Raw genomic sequence first — 26,803 nt, forward strand, 5'->3', positions numbered from 1 at the left:
TCTGTTTCCATTATTATTTGTATTTGCTTCCTTTAGCTGAACGCATTTTCATTCCCCCTCGGGTTTTACTTCTTTCAATATCTCTTGGCTGTGATCAGTTTGATTTCTGACACATTGGCAGCCTCAGTTCAAGAGATGAATGCAACTAATTTGGTAGATAAAATTCTAATCTTCCCTGTCTTGATTGTCAATTTTTGAAAGGTAATCTAAGATGATGTCTTTATCCTATAATTTATGTTGTCTAGATTTGACTAAAGCCAGGTTTGAGGAGTTGATTACATTCTCTCATCTGATCAGCTGAAGGCTAAGACCAATGACATCAGTTCTAATTGTGGGAAAAGAACACATTTCCAAAATCTTTGTGACTAAACGTCGGCTATAAATTTGCCATTTAAAGTGTTTATGAAGTTGCTAATGAATTAACTTGGCTTTCTTCCTTGAGGTTTGACTCACTCTGATTTCCTTGGTCCAGCAGAGAACTCTCTTGGCATATTTATGAAGAACTGGGAAAGATTTTCTTGCAGAGAATTCCCTCAGCTCCAAAGAAAACTCCATTCTGCAAAGTAAACTCGATATCAGCCTGAGCAGGTGCCAGCGACTGGCATCTGGCACTGAGAAATATATTTATTAAATTATAATTTGGATCAGAAGCCATTGAAAGATGCTTGTACAAATTTTAAATCATCTAAATCGCTTATACATATCTAACAAAAAACCTTATCTAAAAAATGTATATATATAATATATGTATATACAAAAATATATTTAAACACACATGTATACACATCCCTTTGGAGCTCACTCACCCTTAAATCCTGTAATCTCTTCATCTTGAAATGCTCCGTGTACACAAATGAGTTTAAACTTGTCACTTGAATTGTAGGCTTTTTTATTTAAGCCAACAACAAGCTTACTCATCTTCGTGCATTGCTAAAAAGAAAAGCACCCCCAGTGTCTGTGTCTTATTGAAATTGCTCCCATATTTGTAGACACAGCCTTGCCACACTAGGCCAGTGTCTGTGGACACAGCCTTGCCACACTAGGCCAGGGCAGTGTCTCCCCGACTTTCTCAGCTTTAACCTTTAATGTGGCATGAGCATTCCCAGCCCTGCATGTATGATAAATGGAATCTCCAGCCCATCTGAAAACGAGTTTATGTGGGCAGGAAGATTTAGTATCCCCCGGGCACCCTCAAGATAAAAAATCATCTGGGCTTGTGGGAACAATTTGTCTAAGAAGAGTAATTTTAGAAATTCTTGCAATGTCTTTAGAGGGGCCGAATTCATAGCGATTTTCCCCTTGATTTTATTTCAAACACCTGTTCTTCATGAACAGGCATAAGTCGAAGCCCAAGTAATGGGGGCCCACGGATGCACAAAACACACAGAGCCGACTGTCGTCCTTTGGGTGGTCTCTACACATATTGAGTGTGAGCCTGTGTGTGTATTAAGAACGTTTGCTAAAACTGGTTCTTGCATTTTCGAAACTGCAGTCTCTATTACAAGGCTTTCACAGTGTGATAATTCTAACTGATAAATCACTAAAACAAAAATAGAAAATTGATAGTTGCGATAACTCTCTTCAGTGCACAGCTGGTGCCAGCATCTTGTTCTCACATCTGTGTGTCAGCATTCTGCCCCCCATCCCACCACCGCAGGCACTTCCTTTCTTCTCTGAAGTAAATCTCTTTGCCAAAAATCTGTTTGTTTGTTCTGCTCAACAAATGGCGCATGTTCTTATTAATGAGCCCTCTTCCATTTCTCACAGGAACACTTTCAAGCATCTTTTCCTTTCACTTAGCCGGTTGGCTGGAGCCTAACTTCATAACTGCATGTTTTCTCCAGTTGAGCGATACTGTAGAGAACGCTTGCCTCTGGCCTCCTGGGGATTTTGCACAGTGGCCAACGCTGGTAGCACTCAGTCTGAGCGAGAGCTGGCCAGTCCCAAGGCAAGGAGAGCAGGGTGTTCGAGAACATGGAATCTGCAGTTGAGCACATCCAACTGGTGTGTTTGTCATGTGTGTGTGAACTGAGGAGGGTGAGTCCATCTCTTGTTGAGCCCGGGGTGCTCATTTACAGCAGAGCAGGGGTGACACCTGTCAGAACCAGAATGCAGGCCGGATATTAATTTAGCCTGAGTTGAGGCTACTATCACCGAGACCTGGCATTAACCCAGTGGCTTACTTAACTGCTGTCCAAGTTTGTATCTTCTATATAACAGAGTGAAGGAAACATTCCAGATTGGTGGGCGGCCCTATTCAATACAATCACCCAGACGACTTCGCTCATGCTGCTCTGTTGTTCCTTAGAACTTTGTTATCACCTGTAGGGCACAGGCTGGGTTCCATGGGTTATGGCTTATTGAAAAGGATACAGAATATTAAGGAAGCTTGCCCATGGTCTTACAGCTGCAGGCTTGATAGCCCATATTACTTCTATCACATCTCCATTAGCCGGGACTTAGTCACTTGACCACACTTAACTGCAAGGAAGGCTGGGAAATGTTATCTGGCAGGGGCCCAACAATATAAAAGACAGGTGAAGGTGGGAAGTTGTATTAGAAGTCTAAGGAACCTCTCTTAAAATCCTCAGGTGAGTAAGGGAAATAACATATTTCTTCCTGGCACGTGGTTAATGTTCAATACATGTAAACCCACATTACTAGTAGTAGTAGCAGTATCTGATAAACATAAATGTGAGGGTGAAAACAGACCGAGTCCCAGCATTAATAAGACCCCCTCCGACAGGATATTAGGAGCTTCCGCCTCACGGGGAAAGGGACCTGGAATTAGCGACATTCTGATATCTGCTGATCTGGACTCCATGTGAAGTACTTATTTGCATAGGTTTCCAGGATGGCTCACAGTTCACTTCATTTCTTTGCTAGGTGAAAACACTCCCCCCATCTCCTAGTTCTTAAAATTTCTTTTCTTCAGAGTATTGACCCTGTTTTCTCTAACTAGTCCCAAGTGTTTCAATAAGCTTCCCTCCCTCTTGATCACCAAGTATGGATTAGGATGAAAACGAGCAGACTATCTTTTGTGTTCTCTTTCCCTATCATGTCCTAAAGTTCATCTTATTGAAATTGTTCCCATATTTGTCTGCCCTCTACCTTAAACTATGAATTTTCCAAGAGCTGGGACAAGATATGCCTATTTACCATTACATCTCAAATTTTCATCAAGGTACCTAGCTACTAGTACATGCTCAAAAAGTATCCAAATAAATGAAACACTAAATACAAAATAGCTGAAAAATATCCCTAGAAACTTAATATCTCAGTTGCTTGTCTTAGACATAAGCAACTGAAGCTGACAGTGAACAGATTAACACAGAAAAAGAATTTATTCTAAAAGGCTAGCACACAGGAAGTTAGAAAATTATTCTGAGCATGAATGAACTAGACTTGAGATCAAGCAACCAGGGCAACACCCAGATCCACACTGGAGACGGATCAGAGGGGAGAACAGATACCACCACCAACTATAACAGTGTATTTGTATCATTGCAACTTCTGCTTTCAAAACTTGATCCTGAAACAACTGTCAAACCATGCATGGTTGCCTCTATTTGAGGCCATATTACATGCCAGTGCCCTCTCTGCAGGGGGTGCCCAGTATCTGTGGTGTGAGTCAGTAACTGCTGTTCCCAGTATTCACAGAAGGAGTTTCCCAATGAACACAGCAAGGGTCAGTTGGCCAATGTCAGTTGACCAAAAAGAAAAACAATTATTCATTATATTCAAATACAACTGTTGCCATTTTAATTCTCTGATTCCATGTAAAGAAAGTGGACCTACGATGCAAAGGATTAAAGTATATCATACCACATGTTACTATGAAAATTACTAAGATTTTGTCTTGTTTTCTCTTACTCTCCCACCTTTCCATGTATGCATATTTCTGAAGGATTTTTTTGATCAGTTTATTCATTGTGGCGCCAGCCATATTTTAACAGAAAGGAATTGCACAAAGATTTCTCAAAATCTACTGTGTTAGAAAGACAAGATCTTATTCACATATACAAGATTAAGGCAATTGCTAAGCTTTAAGGATGAGGTATATTTCCTCTATGAGAGAACATATCCGCTGACTGTATATTTATGCACTTGCTTATTATCTCTTTCCCCATAGAATACAATCTTTATAAGGGCAGGAACAAAGGTATTTAATTGTTTATTTGCTTCCCTGCTGGAACCCCAAACCTAGAATAATTTATGATGAATGGCAAGCACTCCATAAATGTTTGTGGAATGAATAAGTGAGTACGTGCTATATGAGTATGGTGGTTAACACAAAAGTGAACATTCTGAACTGTTTTTTCTTCTTTGTGAAGCTTTAGCCTTTGTACATTATTCGTCTGTTGAGTAAGATCATAGGACTACTCAAGGGGACTATAGGAATCCATGAAGAACTTCAGTCCTACTCTCTACTTTTGACTAAATGCCTAATCTCCAGAGTTTCCAACCCTGAAATTTCCTTCAATAGGTAAAACCCTCATCCTCCTGCTTCTCTTACTCTTAATCTCAGACTTTTTGTTGATCTTTAACCCCATTGGGTTATTATTATTCACCACCACCTTTGTCACTTCTTGACACCTCAGTCACTTCTTGACACCTCAGTCTGTATTCTACAATCATCATTTCAAGGATGCTCTTACTACCTGCACTGCGTTGAATCCCGTCCCTCTAAAATTCATGTGCAGGGGTGCCTGGGTGGCTCAATTGTTTAAGCAGCTGCCTTCAGCTCAGGTCATGATCCCAGGGTACTGGGAGGGATCAACAGGGAACCTATTTCTCACTCTCCCACTGCTTGCCACTCCCCTTGCTTGTGCTCTCTCTCTCTCTATATATATATATATATATAAATCAAATAAATAAAATCATTAAAAAAATAAAAATAAACTTCATGTCCACATAAAGTCTCAGATTGTGGCCTTTCTTGGAAATAGGGTCTTTGCAGATGTAATCAAGCTAAAATGAGGCCATCTTAGATGACAGTTGAACAAATCCAATGGCTGATGTCCTTATAAGAGAAAAATAAAGAGACCAACAGAGAGGGAAGAAAGCCATGTGAACACAGAGGCAGAGATTTTAGCCATGCTGCCACAAAGCAAGAAATGCTTAGGGTTGCTGGCAACCACCAGAAGATAAAAGCAAGGGAGGATCCTCACCTAGAGTATTCAGAGAGAACATGGCCCTGCTAACACCTTGATATCATACTTTAGCCCCCAGCACTGAGAGAAAATAAATTTATATCATTTTACCACATTTGTTTATGGTACTTTGTTAAGGCAGCCTTAGGAAACCAATACACTATTTCTGGAGTCTCTTACTTCCTTGTTCCCCTAATAACAGTCATGATACTCATCTCTAATTCTTTTTTTAAAGATTGTATTTATTTATTCATGAGAGACACAGAGAGAGAGAGAGAGAGAGAGAGAGAGAGAGAAGCAGAGACACAGGCAGAGGGAGAAGCAGGCTTCATGCAGGGACCCCAACGTGGGGCTTGATCCTGGGTCTCCAGGATCATACCCTGGGCTGAAGGCGGCGCTAAACAGCTGAGCCACCGGAGCTGCCCTCTCATCTCTAATTCTGAGCCCTTTCCAATATTGCTGCTGGTTCTCTTTAGCTGAATAGCTTGCTGGACAAAGTCACACAATACACTGTCCTTGGCCTTCACTCCATTTTTTCCTACCTACCACTTTCACTAAAATACCCACCTCCTCCCCCAACCCCACTCCTTACTTCCAGATTCTCTCTCTCTTCACTAGCCCCCTTTTGTAAACTTACCCTAAAAATCCTCCTGTGTCTCCATTACCTCTCAAGCATCATCTTCTTGCTTTCTCCCTCCTGTCATGCTTCTTAAAAGAATACACCTATGTACTTTGTTCTGTATTCACCTATCTCTTTCCTCCCAAACACATCTGTGAATATCCTCTTTCTTTTTAAAGATTTTATTTATTTATTCATGAGAGCTCGGAGAGAGAGGTAGAGACATAGGCAGAGGGAGAAGCAGGCTCCATGCGGAATCCTGATGCAGGACTCGATCCCACAACCCCAGGATCATGTCCCCAAGCCAAAGCCAAAGGTTGATCACTTTAACCACTGAGCCACCCAGGTGTCCCAGTGAATACATTCTTGACATCTCTGTGACCCTACCGAGCACTCATAATTTTCTTCCTAAAATCTTTCTCATACATCAAATTCTGGGACTTGGTGTTTGTTCTAGTTTCTTCCCTCCTTGACAACCACTGCTTTTCAAATTTCTCTTTTTCCCTTCTATATCCCTTAATATTGGCATGCCCTCAAATCTAGTCCTTTACCTTCTCTTTTACTATTCTTTTGATGATCATGTTTATTTTTCTGAATTCTTCTATCCCCTCTACTTTACCTATTATATGCTTTGGAAGGTCCTAAATATATATTTTAATGAATAAGTCAATGAAGCCCAAATCCATACCTTTTAGATCCATGCATTTCTAAACATATATGACACTGGGTTTATTATACATCTATAATACCTACTATAGATCTGTGCTTTTTACATGCTGAATGAACTTTTACACAAATATTCCACTCATGCACAAAGTTCAATAAATCCAACACTGAATGTATTTCCACACCTGTACCTACAAGCCAGATCTTCCTTTCATTTTCCCCCAGCTATATGTATCACACCCTTACTCATATTCATTTCCTCTTTCTCTTATACTCTATTAATTTCCTAGTGTTTTGAATTTAATGCCTATAAAACATTTTAAATCTCTTTTTTTTTCCCAGTCTCAATTCTCATATTCTAGATTGGCATTCATTTCTAGTGTTTTCCACATTTATTTCCATTCATCCTAACCCTCATGATTATAACCCAAATTCCCATCTGTTTCCTTCCCATCTAGCTCCCCTAGTAGTACAGCATGGTTTTTAAGAATACCAGTTCTGGTGTAAGCTGGACTCAGATTGAATCCCCACCTCTGCCACTTACTAGCTGTGTGGTCTTGGGCCATAATACAATCTCCCTGAACCTCAGTGTCTCCTTTGTAAAATAGTCAAAAGAATAATACCCACCTCACAGGTGCAGAGCACCATGTCTGGCATGTACAGAGTATTCAGTAAAGATGAGGATTCATGAGTCTGCAGATAGTGGCCATGCACATTATGGTAGCAGCAGTAGCAGCTAGAGGTATAGTGTCCATCCTCCCTGGTTCATCCATTAATCTTTCAGAATCTCCTGAAAGACTGCATCTAATGACCAACCATCCAAAGGGAGCTTTATGCAATCTGGGAGGAAGAACACAAATGCTAGGAATGGTACAGCTAGGAAGACACTAAAACCAACATCAGAGAATTTTTGTAGGAATTCAAAGAGAAAGTTAATATACTAAGGCTAGAGCAGTATCTGGCACATATTAAATACTCCATAAGTGAAATAATCTTTAGGAATATTTTTGAGGGTTATGCATAATGGTGCTAAAATGAGGATGTACTCTTGTAGCAATCACACAAAGAGGCTGTGGCAGACATCGGAACCATCCTCCATTGTTTCAGCACAGGAAAGGATTGCATTTTCCTGCCTTCTTCAAGTGAAGTACATCCAGAAGCTTTCTTTGGCCAAAGAAATGTGAGCCAAGGTAACCTCTTACTTCTACACAGAAACACTTAATTGACAAAACTCACTTCTCTGAAACTCTCCTGAGAAGCAGAACCTCTGTTCACCTTCAGTAGACATGGGACATGAGTAAGAAGTAAACCTTTGTTTCCCTAAACTGCTGAGATTTGGGATATGGGGTTACTGCAGCTAAACCCACCCTATTTTGACTCTTAGGGCTGATAACCAGAATCAAGGGAAAATTCTGTGTGCCCAAAAAACTATCTAAACTTCCTTCCCATCTTGAGTTATTTTTTTGGTGTGGTACTGCAAAATTTTTTTAATGAAAAAATGAGTAAAACGCTGGAAGTTGTTTCTTTAGTGAGAAATGGCACTGATAGCGTAACTGGAACTTGCCAAGAGACCAAACATGAAGGAATCTCGTTTCTGCTCTCTAGCTTCCAGAACTATTCCCCCTCCTACCCTGCATCCTGGAAGAGAGGTGCTTATCAACTTACATCTCCTGCTCCAAGCTTTGTTGTTCTTTCCTACCACATCTTCTCAAGTTATAAAATGGGAATATTCCCTTAATAAGCCATGTTTCTTTCTTTCACACAAGCATGCTCACTGTTCCCATTACCCAGAAAGTCTTTTTTTTTTCTTTTAAATCATTGTTCCTTTATCCACATGTCTAAATTTTACCCATCATTCAGAGTCCAACATAAATAAATCCCATCTCTCTCTAAAAAACTTCTTGTCTTCTCGCTCTCCCTAAAGTAAATAAATAATTCTTTTAAAAAGGGGTGCCTGGGTGGCTCAGTTGGTTAAGCATCAGACTCTTGATGTCAGCTCAGGTTATGACCTTGCATCCTAAGATGAAGCCCCACATTAGGCTCCATGCTCAGCAGGGAGTCCACTTGAGATTCTCTCCCTCTCCCTCTGCCACACATCCCTACTTGTGGGAGCACTTTCTCTCTTTCTCTCTCAGATAAATAAATCATAAACAAACAAGCAAATAAAAGACTTCTTGCCCTTCCCAGATGGAACTTAGGGCCCATTTTCTGATGTCCCCAAGGCATTTTATGTATGCCTCCCTTAATTTACTCTTTTTAAAATTTTGCATTCTTTTCATCAACATATATATTTTAAATCCCTTAGGAGATTGAAGCTTTTTGATGGCTTGACCCATGACTTATATATGTTCTCCTTGGTAATTTAATAGATTGCCTGGGGCTTAACAAGTCCTTATAGATAATTATAATGAATGATGATGAATGAAAAGTATTAATTTTTAACTGTATGATAAGACTTGGCCATCTGTGGCACAAAAAATAAACTGCACTAAGATCTTTAAAAAGGTATTCTGATTTTAAGAAACCTAACCACTTATCACTACTCCCTTCCAAATTCTGACTCAGTTGGGAAACTGACCCAGAAATGGAGTTTATGGGATTATTTTTATGAGTGATAAAACTGGACTGAAAAAGGTAATTTGGATCCAAGCCCAAAATAGGCATTCCTGCAAATTCTGGGATAGATTGTGCCTAAAAAGTCACAGACATGGCAGCTGGAGGTAGGCTTCAGCCCTTGCCTAGTGAGGTTCCAACACAGTGACCAGAGTAAAGAAAAGAGCATGCAGTACTTGGGACAGTCTTGAGACAGAATGAATCAAACTCCAGGCAAGACATGAGCAGTGACTTTGATCCAGAGTCACCAATGAAACAAGAAAGGAACAAGGGAGAGAAAGAAATATTTCCTGTTTGAAAGGACCAGGAAGAAACATAAGAAGGAAAGATGAAGGGTCTTCCCTACAAAGACTCAGAAGCATAGGCCATAAAAACTAATGAAATCACTTAATCATAGCAGATGAGAATGCAGAAGAAAGAGAACCCAATTATTCCAACTTTCTGTGGCTTTAATGTCAGATTTTTAAGAAATAATGTATGTGCTAAGAAAAAAATGGCATTAGGTCATGTTTGGAGAGTCTTTTATGACTGGAGTCTCTAAGGTATATTTTTAAAAATATGCCAGTCTTGAACTGTTTAGTTACTCATTTACTCAAATACAATTTTTGTGCTTTAAAGCATAATATTAGGTGGGCTACATCATATTGTCCAAAGGTCTTATGGAAAGCAGAAGGTTCAAATAGGCATGACTGTTATTGCTGACCTGACTGCCCAACTTGTACCAGTAGACCATAGCAGCATATGTATATAAGTGAAATCACATACTCACAGTTGAAATTTCTACTATTTTCATTTCTGACACTACAGTCTTTCCACCTGACCCAGAAATTCAAATATCCAGTTCTTTAAAAGAAGAATGTTAACTCTATAGAGATTTAGCAATCCAGCAAGCAAATGGCTTCTCTGGTGGGGAAAAAATATATACTAGCTCTCAGTAAAGTACATTTTATTAAAACTTAGAAGCAGGATGAAAGTGTGTTATTGCTTCTATTGTTTGAACTGTGTCTCCTATGTGGATTTGTAATGCCATATTTCATATTAGGTCCCTTACAAAGAGTTTTCAAATCATTAAAAGGCCATTGTTAATGGAGTAATGGGAAAAGAATAAGAAAGTGTCCCCTCCCCCTCCATAACTCTTCATCCTCCCCAAATACCAGCACCTGGAATAAGCCATGCTGTGCTTTCATAAAAAGCTGTTGGAAGCCAGAGAAAAACAGGCCAGATAAAATTAAGAAAAATGGATGTATCCCACTGACCCTGAGTATAGAAGAGAAATGTGGAGAATGTGTGAATTATTAGCACAGTAGAAAAATATTTTATTTAAGAACCACATCTTCACAGCTCTGCCTGAAGGGTTTCATTCAAGCTGGAAAAGAAAAAAAAAGTACAGATTCAAAGCTCTGGATACTCAAGAATCCATCATGTTGTGTGTAGGAGAATCATAAAATCACCAGCAAAAAAAAGACACAGTGGGAGTCCCACCTTGTAAACCATTAAGCTCCCGGGCATGCATCATACTTCATCCTAAGGGACAAAAGAGGAATTTCAAATGAATTTCCCAGCTCTGTCTATGGAGTGGCTCTTTCTGACAATAAAGTTTATCTTTTAAGGAATCAAACTCAGGGTTTTGTTTTATTTTGTTTTGCACTCATCTTCAACAAGAAATGAAATGCATTTACATTTTACATCCTCAATCTAAAAAACTTACTGCAGTTTTTTATCAAAAAAAAAAAAAAGAAAGGAAAGAAGGAAGGGAGGAAGAGAGAAAGAAAAAACAAAACAAAAATTGGTACCTTGGCTCTTAATTTAGTGAATCCTTGGGTAATTCATGGGTCACCAGGATAACAGCCATATCTAAAAAGTGTGATAATAATATCTGCTGGACATGAGCATTTGCTTTTCTCTGGTTCTGTATTAGAGTCTATCTGCATTTGCTCACATCATTTGCACAACAGCACTGCCAGCTCAACGCTTTGTGGAAGAAACAGGTGCTTACAGAGGCAAAATACTGTGCTCACAGTCATGCTTGTAGTAAGTAGCAGAGCAGGGGTTTGATTCCCACCTCTGTCTGGTTCTGAAGTCACGCTGTTAAAATTTAAGAGTTTCTCAGCCTCGGCACTCTTTTCATTTTGGTTCAGATAATGCTTTGTTGTGGGGCTGTTCTGTACTCTGTAGGATACTTAGTAGAATCTCTGGTTTCTAACCCACTAAATGCCAGTAGTACCCCTCCCATTCAGGTATGACAACCAAAACTGTCCCAGACATTACCAAATGACCCCTGGAGGGCAAAATTCCCCCTTCATTAAGTACCATTACTCTCAACTAGTGTGACTCAGAAATGTGAAGCATACACTAGTTATCAGACTGCAAACATAAGAAACTTGTGCCAGAATGCAAATTAACTCTGTCGCTAAGCATAGTGTTTACTTTGAATGCTTTTTTTTTTTTTTTTTCAATAGCAAGACTTTTTCAATGAAAGCAGTGATGTGTAGATTTTTATTCTGGGGCAAGCTCTTTATCTCTTCAAAGATCAGCACTATGGATAGGGTTGCCATAAATCACTGTGGTATATTGCCTCTATGACAGGGTGATATTCAATGAGGATTTAATAAATCAATACTTTTAAAGTTGTTTTTCCTCTTAAGCCTGTATTAGGTAGTGTTTATTCTGGCAAAACACCTCTCATCAATGACAGAAAATTATTGTAAAGCAGAGCTTCAGAAATGGCTTTAAGGTTGGATTTAAGTGTTGGATTATACCGCTCACTCCCTGACCTGCAAGTTCTAAGATAATATTCCTGCATGAGAAGTTCAGGGCCCAGCCCCACAGCCTGTCCCATGTCACTCCAATCCCAGGGTCTAATATAACTCGGTCCAGAGTAGCCATTGCAACATACAGGTTACTGGGGACTCTGGAGTCCCCACCATTGTCTTCTGTTGCTGCTCTTCCTTATGCCCATCAGTCACTATACCAATACAGTTGTCTATTGTCATGCTGTCCTCTGCAATCTCATCAACAAATGCCCACCAATATCAGCACATAATGAGAAAATAACATCCGCAGTAATAACAACACTCTCTAGCAATAATTGAATGCTTCCTTATGTGTAAGGCATTAACTAAGCTCTGTGTATGCCATAGCTCATATAGTTGTCACCATAACCCTATGAAGTAGGCGTCATTTTAATTTCCATTTTACAGATAAGGAAACTGAAATTGGAAAAATAAAAAATCTAAGCACTTTGAGAGAGGTCTTTTGACTGGAATCAACCCCAGATAAAACTCCAAAGTTTGTTGTTGTTGTTGTTTTAACTTTTTACTATAAAAAAATATCAAATATATTTAAAAGTTGAAGAGTATTTAAAAACCCTCACAAATTAGTCATCCAATTACAACAATCACCAACTCATGGACAATCTTGCTACATCCACAACTCCACTCACCTCCTCCTGCACTTATTACTATATGGCAAATCCCCACACAGCATCATCTGTAAATATTTCAGGATGTATATCAAAAAGATAAGAATGGTTTAAAAAAAATAAACCATTGTCACACCCTAATATATTGTCAATAAAATATCATTAAACCATTAATATCCTTAAATCCTTAAATATCAGTTGTATCATAATTGTTATGAATGTTTATTTTGCTGTTTTGTAGTTTAAATCAGAAATCAATTCAGTGGGAGTTCATCTATGACTTCAGTCTCTGTTCATCTCTCTTGGTTTTCTTTCTGCAGTTTATTTTTGGAAAAAACTGGGTCAGTAGTCCTCTAGAGGAGGCATCTGTGTCACATTTTCTTCTTTGTTTAATTTTTTTAAGCTTTAAAAATGTAAAACCATCCTAAGCTTGAAGGCATACAAAAACAGGCAAGGAACAGGCTGTAGTTTGCTGCTTACTATGGTAGAGCACCTCGTACTCTGGATTTTGCCAAATGCAACCTCGTGGTGTCATTTACATGTTCCCGTATTGTTTGCATTTTCTGTATATTGTGGCTGGATCTAAAGGCTTGATCAGATTCAGGATCAGTTCCTTTAACATGTCTACTTCAGAGGTGGTAGTGTATTCTTCTATATGCAAACATGTAATGTCTGCTTTCCTTCTTTCCCCCAGATTTGTTTTTTTAACATCAATGTTCTGTGTAGGTTCTTGACTTCAAAGAACTTGACTTCAAAGCCTCTTATCAGGACATACAATAGACAAAAATATAGTAACAATACCAAATAAGTGGTTTCCTAACTCATTCCTGCAGTATTGTTGAGTGGTTACTCTATACTAAGCATTGAGTTAGGCTTTTGATACACAGAGACTCTACCTACCCTTTAGGAGGTCAGTCTAGTGATTGATGCTTCACTCGAGTCATGTAAAAACATCCAGTGAAATAACCAAACTGGCTTCTAGGGAACCAGGGAAGCTGTACCCAGCAAGAAGGAAATAGTCAATAATGGTAAGTATTTGGAAGAAGTAGAGACAAGGTCCTCTTGCCCTTTATAAGGATATTTCATAGAAACGTGATAGGAGTTGGACCTTAGAGGATAGTTAAGAGGTTGGTATATGGTGGAGTAGTTTCCAATGCATAGGAATGGTGTGAACTGAAGTACTGTGGAAGAGAGTATAGAGTGTGTAAATGGCCAGGGAGATGAGCAGTTGAGGGAAGCAGAGGAACTGCAGTAGGTCATCAGAGGAGAAACTTGTTACCTCATACAATCTAATTTATAAAATCTTCAGAATCAGAAGGTCCTTAGGAAACCATCTAGTTGAGTAAAAGCAGCAACAAATATAATGACATTGAACACATTTATTTTTATTATCTTATTTAATCTTCGTACCAATACCACTGGTTAAGAATTATTAATCCCTATTTTATAGCTGAGAGAGCTCTTAATTCTGTTAATTCTCTCCTACCAAGTTTACCTAACTTGTAAATGCCAGAACAAGTATTTCAACTTAGGTCTGTGCTACTATGAGTTTATATGTTTTCAAGCACAACATGCTGTCTCTACCCTAACTTAAAAACATAGATCCCCCTAAAAGGATATTGATAAGGAGTAACCCAGCCTTTGATTAAACATCTCTAATGCTAGGGGTTATTCAGGAATATAACTTCCCAGAAAGAACTACCTACACTCCTTCAGATACTCATTTCTGTCCCAAATCACTTAGATGATTTTTTTAATTTAGGCTCAATTTTTAAAAAATGCATTGGAAAACAAATATATAGTAACACAGCAAACTTGAGGAAAGAAGAGGAAAGCAAATAAGTTACAAAATTGGTCAACACACTTGCTCTGATTGATATAAAATCTGGCTCTAGGCTCCAAGAGAAAAAGGAAACAGAAGTAGGAAGATAAAGAAGATACTCATATTGATTGAGCATCTCTGTGCCTGGCACTATGCTGGCACTGATTATTTAACATAATTCATTTAATGTCAAAACATCCCTGTGAGGTATTTGAGAGATGATGGAATATTTTTTCCTTTGAAGACAAAGTTCTTGAGTGTAGAGCCAGAGAAATTTCTCACATAAGAGGAAATTGAGTTATAGAAGAGCCAAAGTTATCAACAGAAGCTTTGCAAGCAGCTTTTGCCAATAATATCCAAATCCCTATCTTCAGCCACCTTTGCCAGTTAATATCCAAATGTTGGCAAACTTATGAGAGTAAAATGATCCCAGGGTGCAATTTTAGTCTGTTCAAGTTTTGTATGAGTTTAAAGTGGGGTGAGTAGTGAAAAATAGCAATAGCTAAGATGACTTGTAAGCAGAAATTATAAGCAGAACATAGAGAAAGGTGTCTGAGAAAATGGGGTGGGGTGCAAAATAAAATCAGGAAAAAACCTCAAATCTCTATAATTTGCCTTCAAAAGTTGGTTGTTCAGCTTACCTTCTCTTCAACAGTCTCAAGAGAATAGATTCTTCTGGTTCAAAGTAGGATTCTGAAAGACATCTTTCCCCACCAAAGTTCTTTTTCTTTTGTTCAGACCCATTAAGCCTCAATAGCATCTGGTGGTTAGAGAGAACCGTAGAGACAGAGTATTAATTGTTGATTATTCCTGTAAGAACATTACTGCAAATGAATTATATGAGGGTGCTAAAATTGAGGGGAGGAAATGTCCATTCAAATATCTAGCTCAAAATCTCTCAAAATATTTCTGAAACAAAATGAAAATGATATTTTTCAAGTAAACTTAAATATTTGTCTTTGACTTGGTCTTTCTTTAAATGTTAATAATCTGAACATTTTCAGTGGTTAGATTGTGCAGATGTAGTCGTAGAATAAACAATAATTGCTGACTGATTATAAGTAAATATTTCCCTGTCATTCTTCTGAGAGCGACCTTCTTAGGTTAATGTGCACTGGACTAAAAATATTGATTCCAGAAATGAGTGTGAAATGTCGTGATTTCCAATTATTTTAAGAAATTGCTCTTTGAGATTCTGAATTATGGAAGGATAAAGCGGCTCCAATTTAATCTGTGAAATAGGACTTTATTTAGAGTTCTTGGTCAAGTTAGGGAGGAAAAAAAATAAGACAAGGAAAATGGTGGGAGAATAATATTGTCGACTGGTGCCCTCCAGTGGCAGAACTTGAGGGTGTTTTTAGTTAAGTAAAATTCAAAGCGTCTCTCCTATTGCAAGGCTCAAGCATTTAGAACAAATGAGCCCAAACCTTTTGAGAGTGTCATAGTTACGAATCAAGCCAAAAAGGCTTTAGATTGAACTGTTTTACGTTGTATGGTCCTGAAATGCCAGTGAAGGAGGCTGTTTGTTAGCCTTGAGTATGAAGTTGTCTCATATGCTTGCGAATGGCTGAGAGCCACAGGTGCTCAATTTCAATTTCAATGGATTTAGCAGGAAGATACTGGGAAGGCATCTGAGAATCCTCAGGCTGAATGCCTTCCTTCCTCACATCTTTTTTTTTCTTTTTTAAAGATTTATTTATTTATTCATGAGAGATTCAGAAAGAGAGAGAGAGAGGCAGAGACAGAAGCAGAGAGAGAAGCAGGCTCCTTGCAAGGAGCCCGATGTGGGACTCAATCCCGGATTCCGGGGATCACGCCCCAGCCAAAAAAGGCAGATGCTCAACTGCTGAGCCACCCACGCATCCCCCTTCCTCACATCCATTATGACAACCCCTTTTGCTTCCCAGAAGGAGCAGGTCCTCACAAGGTGATACAAACCGTTTGCTTCTTGCTGGAGGCGTAAACAATTCTGTCTGCTGAAGTGAGTGTTTCAAGAGGAAGCTGATGGCCACAGATTCATGGGACAAATGTCTAGCTTTGGGTTTCCTCACCAAGCTCTAGGGGATTTATTCCCTTTCTTATTTTAAAGCCTTTGCCTTGACTTCCTGAGAATGTCTCTAGGTCCTGTCTCTTTTCTTTCCCATCTCCTGTAGGCTTCTTCCTCCTCTTTCCCCTTCCTCCAGAGTCTTCCTTTTCAGCAAGTGTCAGTGTCCTTACTTCCCACTGGATCTGAGCAAGGGGAAAAGCCTCTCAGATGTCAAGAGAGGCCTAAGGCATCTATACTCTTGAGTATCTTGGTATATTAAAACATAAAGAAATGCCTAGAGAGGTTTAGCAGACTTGTAGCATAAGTTAATGTTTCCAAAATTGGAATATATTTTCCTGTTAATAATTTTAACACAAATGCAACATAAATGTATTATTCATATGATGATTACAGGTGATACTTTAAAAAAATTGGCTCCAAACAAACTATGAAAAGAGTGATCTAGGGGTGCCTGGGTAGCTCAGTTGGTTAAGTGTCTGCCTTTGGCTCAGGTCATGATCCTGAGGTCCTGGAATCAAGCCCTACACCCATCTCCCTGTTCAGTAGAGAGCCTACTTCTCCCTCCCTCCCTCTGCTCCTCTCCCCACTCATTCTGTCTCTCTCTCTCTCATATAAATAAACTCTTTAAAAAAAAAAAAAACAGTGATATAGTACATACTCATAAATTTAAAGATGTATGAAGAACACTATGCTCTGTAAGTCCTATCAATACATCTCTCTAACAATAAGTTTATATTCATTGAAAGATGATAGAATAGCATCAAAAGTCTAAAATTATACAGCATTAAAAGTCTCAGCGCTGAATGTGACATGTGAGCCAAAAGACAGCTTAGCCTTCTCTGAGAGAGTGAGTGAGTAGTGTTGCTCTGCAAATAAACATGGAAGTGAGTTCAGGCACAAAAACAAGTCAGAATTGAGGAAAGTATTTCAGTTAGCAGAGGGAGTTAGTCTCTTAGGTATCACCACCCCCAAAATCCTCAGTCATTTCAGATTCAAAGCATATGAATTTTAACTGCATAAACACATGAGGCCCCCCTCCTTCACCCCAGACTTGGGGAGGAAGTTTACATTACAGAGAAAATAATCCCTTCTGAATGGAAGCCAATGGTTGAGGAACTCTTGTTTGGATGCCCACATCCACTAGAGATAGTTCATATTCTAATAATTTTATCAACTCTTTCCAATATTTTATAGCATCTAGAGGAAACAAGAGAAACTAATTATACTTTACCTTCATAACCCTTGTCATCCCACCCTCAATCTTTGTTTGCAGATAGATATAAGCAATCAAGCAGAGTTTTGAGTGTAAATCAGAACTACTGTTTTAAGGAAACAATAACCTTTTTAAATTTTTTAATTTAAATTCAACTTTCTTAACATGTAGCATATTAGTTTCAGAGGTAGAATTTAGTGATTCATCAGTTGCATATAACGCCCAGTGCTCATTCCATCAGGTGCCCTCCTTAAAGCCCATCACCCAGTTACCCCAGTTCTGCACCTACCTCCCCTCCAGGGGAAGACAATACCCTGAATACCCTCTCCTTTTTTTCCCCAAACAATCTGAGAAAGCATTCAGGCAAGGTCACATAGCTGTTTGGGGTATGCAAATATAACTCTCAGTCTCATGACCTGCCCAATTTGCTAATTGAAGTCTCAATATAATGACTCTCTGGTTGCTAAAATGGTACGCATAATCCCTCTCCATAGCTGTAATATTTTGATCCGAATCTGCTCCTTCATGGAGCTTCTTGCTAAGTAATGCTCAAAATGAATTGTTCAGAATCAGTATCCTCACACTAAAGGATCAAGATGGCAAAATAACAGTACAGTTTAAGAAGATTGAAATGTTTAGGTTCATCGTGGGAACTGATATCATTTTAAGAGGACACAGGCAAAAGTTTGGATTTGTGGTGTGAATTCATTGGTGGCATGCACCTAATTGCATAATGTAACATCTCTTCCCACTAGATCAGTGATTTTAATCTGTTTTGGGTCAAGGACACCTTTAAAAAGCTATAGAAAGAAAGAAACCCTCTCCTTCTTCCCTTCATCTTCCTCCCACCCCAACCCAAATGTAAGCACATTAGGTACCGACTATCCTGTTCAATTTCAGGGAATTCACTGACCAAGATTTAGAATGCATATTCTAGATCAGTGGTTTTCAAAGAGGCAGTTTTGCCCTTGAGGGGACATATAGTGATATCTGGAAATAGTTTTTATTATCACAATGAGAAGGCACTACTGGAATCTAGTGGGTAGAGGCAAAGGATATCCGCTGCACATCCTATCATGAATTGTTGCAACACCCCACAACCACGTGTTACTGTACAATATGTTAGTAGTGCCAGTGTTAAGAAAACCTGCTCCAGATCTGTACTGCCTAGCACAAGGCCATCAGCCACATGTGACTACTGAGCTCTTGGGATGTGGCCAGACCCAACCGAGATGTGCTATAGTATACACCTGATTCCCAAAACTTCATATAAAAATGCAAATCATCTCATTTATAATATTTAAACAATAATATTGTTAAAACAATATCTTGAATATATTTGGCTACATAAAATGTATTTTTAAAACTAATTTCACCTGTTTCTTTTTACATTTTTGTAATGTGGCTACTGAAAATTTAAATTGCATGTTTGACTTGTATGACATTTTTATTGGACAGAGCTATTCTAGATTCTGTATAACAGCGAACCAATGATTAAGAACTGATTAAGAGTTTGATTCTAAAGCAGGTCCCTAGGAGTCCAACCTGATCCAACACCTGTTTTTGTAAATCCAGTTTTGTAAGAACATAGTCACTCATTTGTTTACCTATTGTCTCTGGCTGTTCTCATGATACAACCACAAATTTGAGTAATATGACAAAGATCACATGCTGACAAAGTATAAAATATTTATTATGTGCCTCTTCACAGAAAAAGATTGCCAACCACAGATCTAAAGGTATGTCCAGTACGTGGGTAGGATAAAAATCTTGTCATTTGGGCAGTAGTAATGTTTTCATAGTTGAAGCAAGCAAATCTGGGACTTTTGACAAAGAGCTGGCCCAACAGATGGGGAGCAGGTATAGCCTACACACAAACTGGCTAAGCTGCCTTCATATGACTGTACTTTACATTCCTATTCAACTGGAATATGGCTCTTTACAGAGGAGAGTAAAAAAGATAATAACTCATGTTAGCAACAGATCATGAATTCAGTTAACATTTATTTATTGAGCATTTGTTATCTGCTAGACATTATTCTAAGAGCTGGAGATATAACAGTGAACAAAAGAAAAGCTCCTCCACTGGTGGGGCATATAGTCTGGGAAAGAGAAAATATAATACAAAAAAAAACATATATATAATATGTCAAGTAGTAATCAATGCAATGAACAATGTATTAGCATCAAGAGCATTGAGATGGAGCAGTTAAGATGGTGTCATCATGGAAGGCTTCTCTGAGTAGGCAATATTTGAGACTATATAAACAGACAATTCTAAGCTTTCCCTGAGGACAATTAGATAGCATGTGTTTAAATCTTAAATGTGGCCCACTAATTCTCCCTGTACTAAGTTAACATAATTATTAGGACAACTGTGCCAAAATAAGTGTACAAGAATATGTTCCCTGGAAGTACACTCTTCATAATAAAAAGTGAAAACTTCTTAGGTATTCAACTGAATTTATTAACATAAACAATGCTCATGACATAGTAAGGGTTATTTAAAAAGGATTTTATTTATTTATTCATGAGAGGCAGAGACATAGGCAGAGGGAAAAGCAGGCTCCCTGCAGGAAGCCTGATGCAGGACTCAATCCCAGGACCCTGGGATCACAACCTGAGCCAAAGGCAGATGCTCAACCACTGAGCCACCCAAGTGTCCCAACATAGTAAGTTTTCTAAAGAAGCAAAAAGAGGTATTCTAATATAATCAAAGTTTTATAAAAATTTTATGTTTGAAGAGGAAAAGTCTCAAAGTCTTAGATACAAATGTTAGGATACCTAAAAAGTAGAATTTTAGACTTTTTTATATGCTTCTTTATAATTCTCTGTGATATTATTTTTGTAAAATAACCTATAAATATATTTATTTAGACAAAGAAGGGAGATTGTATTCCCTCAAATATGCAAATGAAAGGAAATCCTGTTAAACATCACCCTCATTGTGATCATCGTCCACTGAAACATCAGAAGTGAGTTGACATGGGGTAAGATGATTAATAGAATGAAAAGAATGAATTGCCTTTTAAACAAATCATGTAGATTCTGGGACGCAGATTTTTTTATATAACCTACCAGAGAACTAAGGTAAACCCAGTCAATTCCTTATTACATGGCCATATTGAAATGCCCAGAGATGTCAATACACCAACAAGAAACTCCAGGTTCAACAGAGATCGCTTATCAATTGCAGGTGGCAATTGCAGATGCTATACTTCCCAGGAAAACCCAAAGCTTTCAGTGCTTCTCAAAGCATGGTCCTGGGATCTCTACACAGGCACAAGCATCACTCGATGATGGTCGTGGTGGTGTTTGGAGACAGAGGAGAACTCTTAAAGTTTGGAGTCTTCATCCCTACTACACAATTTTATCTTGGTGGGACCCAGGATTTTCATGTTCAAGAGGTTCCCTGACTGTCACACAGACCAAAGTTTGAGAGTAAGTGTTCATGGGAAGGGAAGAGGATCCCTTTCAGTGTTATTATCTTTTAGCTTAGGAGCACTTACATTATAAAAGAGGGAAAAAGACTGCTGAACAACTAGAGGAACATTATATCTGATCAGAGCTCTTGGGAAAAAGAAAAGGCACATTGGGACCTGTCTAATCATCAGGTATTTATTGAAAGAAAGACTCTAGCTTATGTTGACTCTGTAAGGAGGACTGTGGCTAATATATGTTAATATAGCCTTGGCCTACTACTGAACATTCCTGATATTTTTTTGCCTGAGAACTGAAACTAGCATAATTTCCTGTCCTAATGAAACAATTCTGGGATTGGGCATATTTTCCCAAGCTTATGTTAAACGATACTGAGAATGAGCAAAAGTAAATACCTACCTGTTCCTGGAAGGAAATATTTCTTCATGGAAGATAGGACTGCCTACAAATAAAATAGATTCTTTATCAAGACTTAATTAAGTCATTAAGACTTAATTTAAGACCTTCTCTTCTCAGTGCCTACCCATAACAGTAAATATATCATAGAATATGTTCAATTCCACCACTCCCCCACCTTGCAAGACCCACCATAAAGCATCCAGCTTGGGCCCCTTGTAAGTGCCCTTCCCTACACTGCCCTTCCCCATTCTGAAACAATACTAGACTCTACCACAATGGCATTTCCCTTATAGCAGGGGATCTAATACACATATAGCTTTGTTAACAAACAGTGCATCCTGAAGATCTAAGAGGTATTGATAATAAAGATGCCAATATTTCAGTTGATGCAGATTGGCATATTTCAGCTTCTCTGGGGGTATCTGTGGTATATGACTCATAAAAATTCTGTTTCCAGGCTTCACTGTTTCTCTTTCAAGAACCTTAACCTCTCTTATTCCCAAACTGAGACTCTTGGCAAATGTCCCCACCCAAAGTTGCATTTATCAAAGGAGTACCCCAATGAAAAGCTTAAAAGAACCAGGTCTGTTGAAGTTTTTGAAAGATTTTCTCCTAATTTATATTCTAGAGATGTTCGTAAGCAGTGGCAGCTGAATTTTACCTTTTATTAACTTTCTTGGTGCAACAGCTGTTTCCTTGATACTTAGGAATTAGAATATAAGCCCCAAGCTCAGAACACAGGCAGAACACAAAAGAAGAAAAGCAGCCAAAAATGTGTGGATTAAGATGTTGAGCCAATCTGGATGCCAAGGTCAGACCTCTCAGGATCTGTATTTGTCTCTCCCCTTTGCTGCCTGTGAGACCTTTGGCATCTCAATGTCCCTAACCATCAGATTTCCTTAACTTTCAATGGGAAGTGAAAAGTTGTGGGGTTAATTAATTATTGTTATTAATTAAAGGTAAAACGCAAACTCTATAAATGATAAGCTAATATTTATTTCTACAAACCATGTCTGAAAGCTCTCAGATAAAAAAAATGAAATAAAATATAAATTCAGATTTACCTTTGAAACTGAGTACTTCACTTGCTAGCCTTATGTCCTTGGGTAATTGATCCCTTTAAGCTTTAGCTTTCTCATCCAAATCTTAAAATACTGCTACCCTATCAATAATAAATAAAAAATGTATTTAAAATACGTAGCACATTAATCCATTCCATCAACTCATATTGAGAGCACAAACTCTGGAGTCAGTCTACCTGCATGTAAAATTCCCACTTACTTCCTCTAATTCCTTGTCAAGGTATTACAAGAGTCAGAGTATTGCATATACTAGAATTCTTTCAGAAGCTGAGAACTTTGGGACCCACCATTATAATAGACCAAGATTTCTCTCCCATTAGCTCCCAAAAGTCTCTATACACCAGTCTGAACTCTAAACCGACTTTCAAAAAACAAAAAACTCCTATAATTATACATTGTTAGCTTTTCTGTATAAGACACAGCAACATTATTAGGTCTCCTTTCTTTTGCCCTCCCTCTTTTTCTTTTTGTTCTGTACCTTGGCATTCATGTTTTAATTGGAGATGATTTCTTCAGGGACATATCCACCAAGTAGTCAAGAAAGAGAATTTTAGGACCAGTTATCTGATGCCTTGAATACAAACTCCTACCATGACTGAAAATTACAAAATTGGAAGTATGTTAAGAAGCAAATACTTCCATGGTCTGTTAAGATATTCAGAGGCTTTGCACTAGAACAGGTTTACATTGTTTAATTTCTCCAGGAATAGGCAAGAAAAATATCAAGAGTCTGCCTTTGGGGAGATGCCATTTCATGAGTGATGAAGCAATAATGAATGCTAAAGCTGGAATTTCAAGGAATCATTTATGAGGGGGAAATGTTCTATAAAACTATTCAGTTCAAGATATTTACATAGGATATCCTTACTTTTCATCTGTTTGTCCACATAGTCAACAAATACTTATTTACATATTTAGTAACTGTAACATCTCAGACACTGTAGTATTGGAACAAAATTACTACAAGCTCACTGAGGCCTTCATTATTGGAATGCTTTTACTCAAAAGAAACAGGGCAGGAGGTAGTATCTAGAAGCACAACAGACATCCTAAAAAAGACAAACAAAAAACAATAGGTATCCTAGAACCAGAGGGTGGAAGTAATATTGAGTATGATGGGAAAATGATAGGAGTATGGAACCAAAGGGAAACAGTACATGGAATATACACCTCAGGCAGGTGGAGTAGGAAGATAAGGCAATCCTATTACAAATTGCAAAATGACCTTAGAAGCATGATCCAGCACCAATATGAGGTTTCAACTACATAGACATGCAATCTGAATTCACATTTGACTAAGACCTTGCCTTTAACCACTATACTAGTGTCTTTTTCAGAGTATCTTGTAGATAGCCCAACTAAAATGACATCCTTCCCGAGTGTCTAACTTCCCTCCTTTGTTTTCTCATAGCATCCAGTTCCTTCTTTTTGCATAATTCTGATCGCTCTCTATAATAATTGCTGCCTTAACTTTCTCCCATACTGAACTATACAGGCTTCTTGAAGCCATAGATGATCTCTTGTTTTCTGTATTCTCACCAGTGGCTGGTTTACTGTCAATCCTCAGTAAGTGTCTGTTGGTTGTGGGGGCACATAAATAAATGGATGGACCCATTGGTTGATGAATCTATAAATGATGAAAGTAGTGAGTGAAGGCTCTGCATACTTGTTTACCTAAGAGGAGTCCAAGATAATCAAAGTAAAGGTAAATAACAACAACACAAGTGGCCGCTGTTCGTCAATTTAGATACCAGTCAGTTATTGATCTAACTGAAATTAATCATCTAAAATACAATGGTAAATTTAGTCTAAACTTCCCACATCTTCACTGAAGGAAGAAGGGGATGGCATGATAGTTACCATTTGGTCTTTTGTGTTGTCTCCAGAACTCACATTCCCTGCAACCCTGGCTCTGCTGTGGTCTGCATGTACATGCATGGTTTGAGTACATTCAGCCCCAACCCAGACAAATGGCTACTAATTCATCTTCCTTGTGAATTAGCCACAGGCAAGGATGATGCTTGTTCCTCTGCTCCCCGTTTCCCAGTTCTCTATACCATTGTAATGGAGAATCAGGCAAGTTATGAAACCCTGTTCACCCTATGGCCCTACTGGCATTAAAAAGGAAACTTACAGGGATCCCTGGGTGGCGCAGCGGTTTGGCGCCTGCCTTTGGCCCAGGGCGTGATCCTGGAGACCCGGGATCGAATCCCATGTCGGGCTCCCGGTGCATGGAGCCTGCTTCTCCCTCTGCCTGTGTCTCTGGCTCTCTCTCTCTTTCTCTCTGTATGACTATCATAAATAAATAAAAAATTTTAAAAAAAAGGAAACTTACATATATTTATGAGCAAATATGTAAGAGAAGTGACAAATTGATAATGGTGGATATTTCTGGAATAGAGGAATAATGGAGACTTTGTGAGTTTTTTATCTGTTTTGGTTTGTTTTTTTTTTTCTATAACTAAACTGTATTTCTGGTGAAATAAAAACAATTTAAGACTTAAGATAGCAATTCTGAACTCACAGCAATACATGTGACTATTGCTTTACGAGTCAATATATATACTGCCAAGGAACTCTGTGTTCCTTGGGGTCAGATCATGTCATGCTGTAACATATCAGCTTCTTAGCATTGAGCACCAGGCTCTGTAGAGCAGAGACAAGATACTAAATGAATGAACTTTCAGTTTCTGCTTATAATTTGAACTCTCATACCTAGAAGTGAGGATGATGAATATTTTAGTTCTTATCTAAAATTTGGAGAATATTGGGATCCCTGGGTGGCTTGGCGGTTTGACACCTGCCTTCAGCCCAGGGCATGATCCTGGAGTCCCAGGATGGAGTCCCACATTGGGCTCCCTGCATGGAGCCTGCTTCTGCTTCTCCCCTTGCCCGTCTCTCTCTCTCTCTCTCTCTCTCTCTCTCTCTCTCTCTCTCATGAATAAATATTTAACAAAAAAAAAAGTTTAAAAAAATAAAATTTGGAGTATGTCTGAAGGATATTTGTACACTTTGGTACTGCCAGTCTTTGGAATAATGTTGGATTGAGGTCAGAAAGAAGAGAGAAGGAAGTAAATGCTGAGTCAGTAATGCAAATACATTCATTGATTCTGACTGGCTTTCAATGGTAAACCATCTTCATTTTTCTTCTACATTCTTCTTAAGCACATTTTTTTTCCCATTGCAAAGCAGGTCTGTCCTTATGGTGCCTTTCAGTGGAAACTTTTGTCTTTATACACAGGCTGGCTGACAGTCCAGAGAGAGACAGGAAGGCCAATGTTCAATTTACTCCATTTCTTCTAAAACAGGCAAACCGTGCATAACTGCAGCAAGCCTGACATGGTCTCCCTTCGAGGGCATTTCATTAGGGCTGTCATTTTTCCTAGGTTTCCAGCCCACCTAAAAGAGCTAACTTCATACCTCAAGCAGGATCAACTTTAATAATAAACACAAAAGATGAGCACAACACAGGAAGAGCACCATTGGACAGGACCTTGATTTATGCCCCAAGGACCAGAGAGCTATGTGCCTACCTTCCAAATGCAATCAAGGGAGACTCCTTACACAACATGGAAAGAAACATCCAGGAAAACAGGGTGCAAAGAGTTAACAGAGGAAGCTTTGTGATCAGGTGAACTTGAATTCAGCACCTGGCTCTCCTGGACCTCTGTGGTCAAGGTCTCACTTCCCTCATCTGTAAAATGGGGATACCATTAATCCTTATTCCATAAATTCTCTAAGAGGTTTTAAAAAGATGTATATGGGTTTCACTTAGCACTGTGCCTGGCACACTATAGACACTGAGTAAATGTGCTCCTTATCATGAAGGTGTAGGATAGCAATGTGCAACAACCAGAAAAAAACAAACACCTGCGACTAGTCAGGCTCTGCCACTAACTATATCATATGAGCACTTGTGTAATTTCTGATTCTCAGCTTCTTCATTGGTGAAGTAAAGAAAGTGGACTGGATTTAGGGTTGCAAATTGGCAGCCCACAGGTATGTTTCTTTTGGCTCCTTTCTGGTATTCCAAAAAGTTGGAGAAATTTCTCTAAAATACCTAGATGTCTGCTTCTAATAAAAAGCAGGATGGCATTTCCATATGGCTACCACTGTGCAACAGACTGATTTTAGACAGAGGATAGAGTCTCTGTTTACCTCAGTTTACCACACTCCCGACCCGACCCTGTTTTCTTACCTTGGGACAACTAATTAACTTGCATTAACTTCCTGGTCCCTGTCTCAATTTACATTTGCAACCCATGGGTTATACTAGTGGTTCCTAACATGAGCATCACCTAGGGAGTGTTTACAAATAATAGTGAAG

At 38.7% G+C, this 26,803-nt stretch overlaps 1 long non-coding RNA gene across 5 annotated transcripts in view; it reads right to left on the reverse strand.

The window, feature by feature from the left end:
• Positions 1-812: 812 nt before the first annotated feature.
• Positions 813-26,803, reverse strand: part of LOC140609961 (uncharacterized) — an 81,305-nt gene continuing 55,314 nt past the window's right edge. For 4 of the 5 annotated variants that reach the window (XR_012011734.1, XR_012011732.1, XR_012011735.1 and 1 more), the window contains 3 exons: positions 14,936-15,054; positions 10,534-10,575; positions 10,297-10,417 (listed from right to left, as the gene is read on the reverse strand). This is a non-coding gene — a long non-coding RNA (uncharacterized lncRNA). Of the gene's footprint in view, positions 2,096-7,065; positions 7,279-10,296; positions 10,418-10,533; positions 10,576-14,935; positions 15,055-26,803 lie in introns of those variants that run through there. The other variant, XR_012011736.1, reaches the window with a different exon arrangement.

The sequence above is a fragment of the Canis lupus genome, chromosome 19, assembly GCF_048164855.1.
Source record: "Canis lupus baileyi chromosome 19, mCanLup2.hap1, whole genome shotgun sequence".
Lineage (NCBI taxonomy): Eukaryota > Metazoa > Chordata > Mammalia > Carnivora > Canidae > Canis > Canis lupus.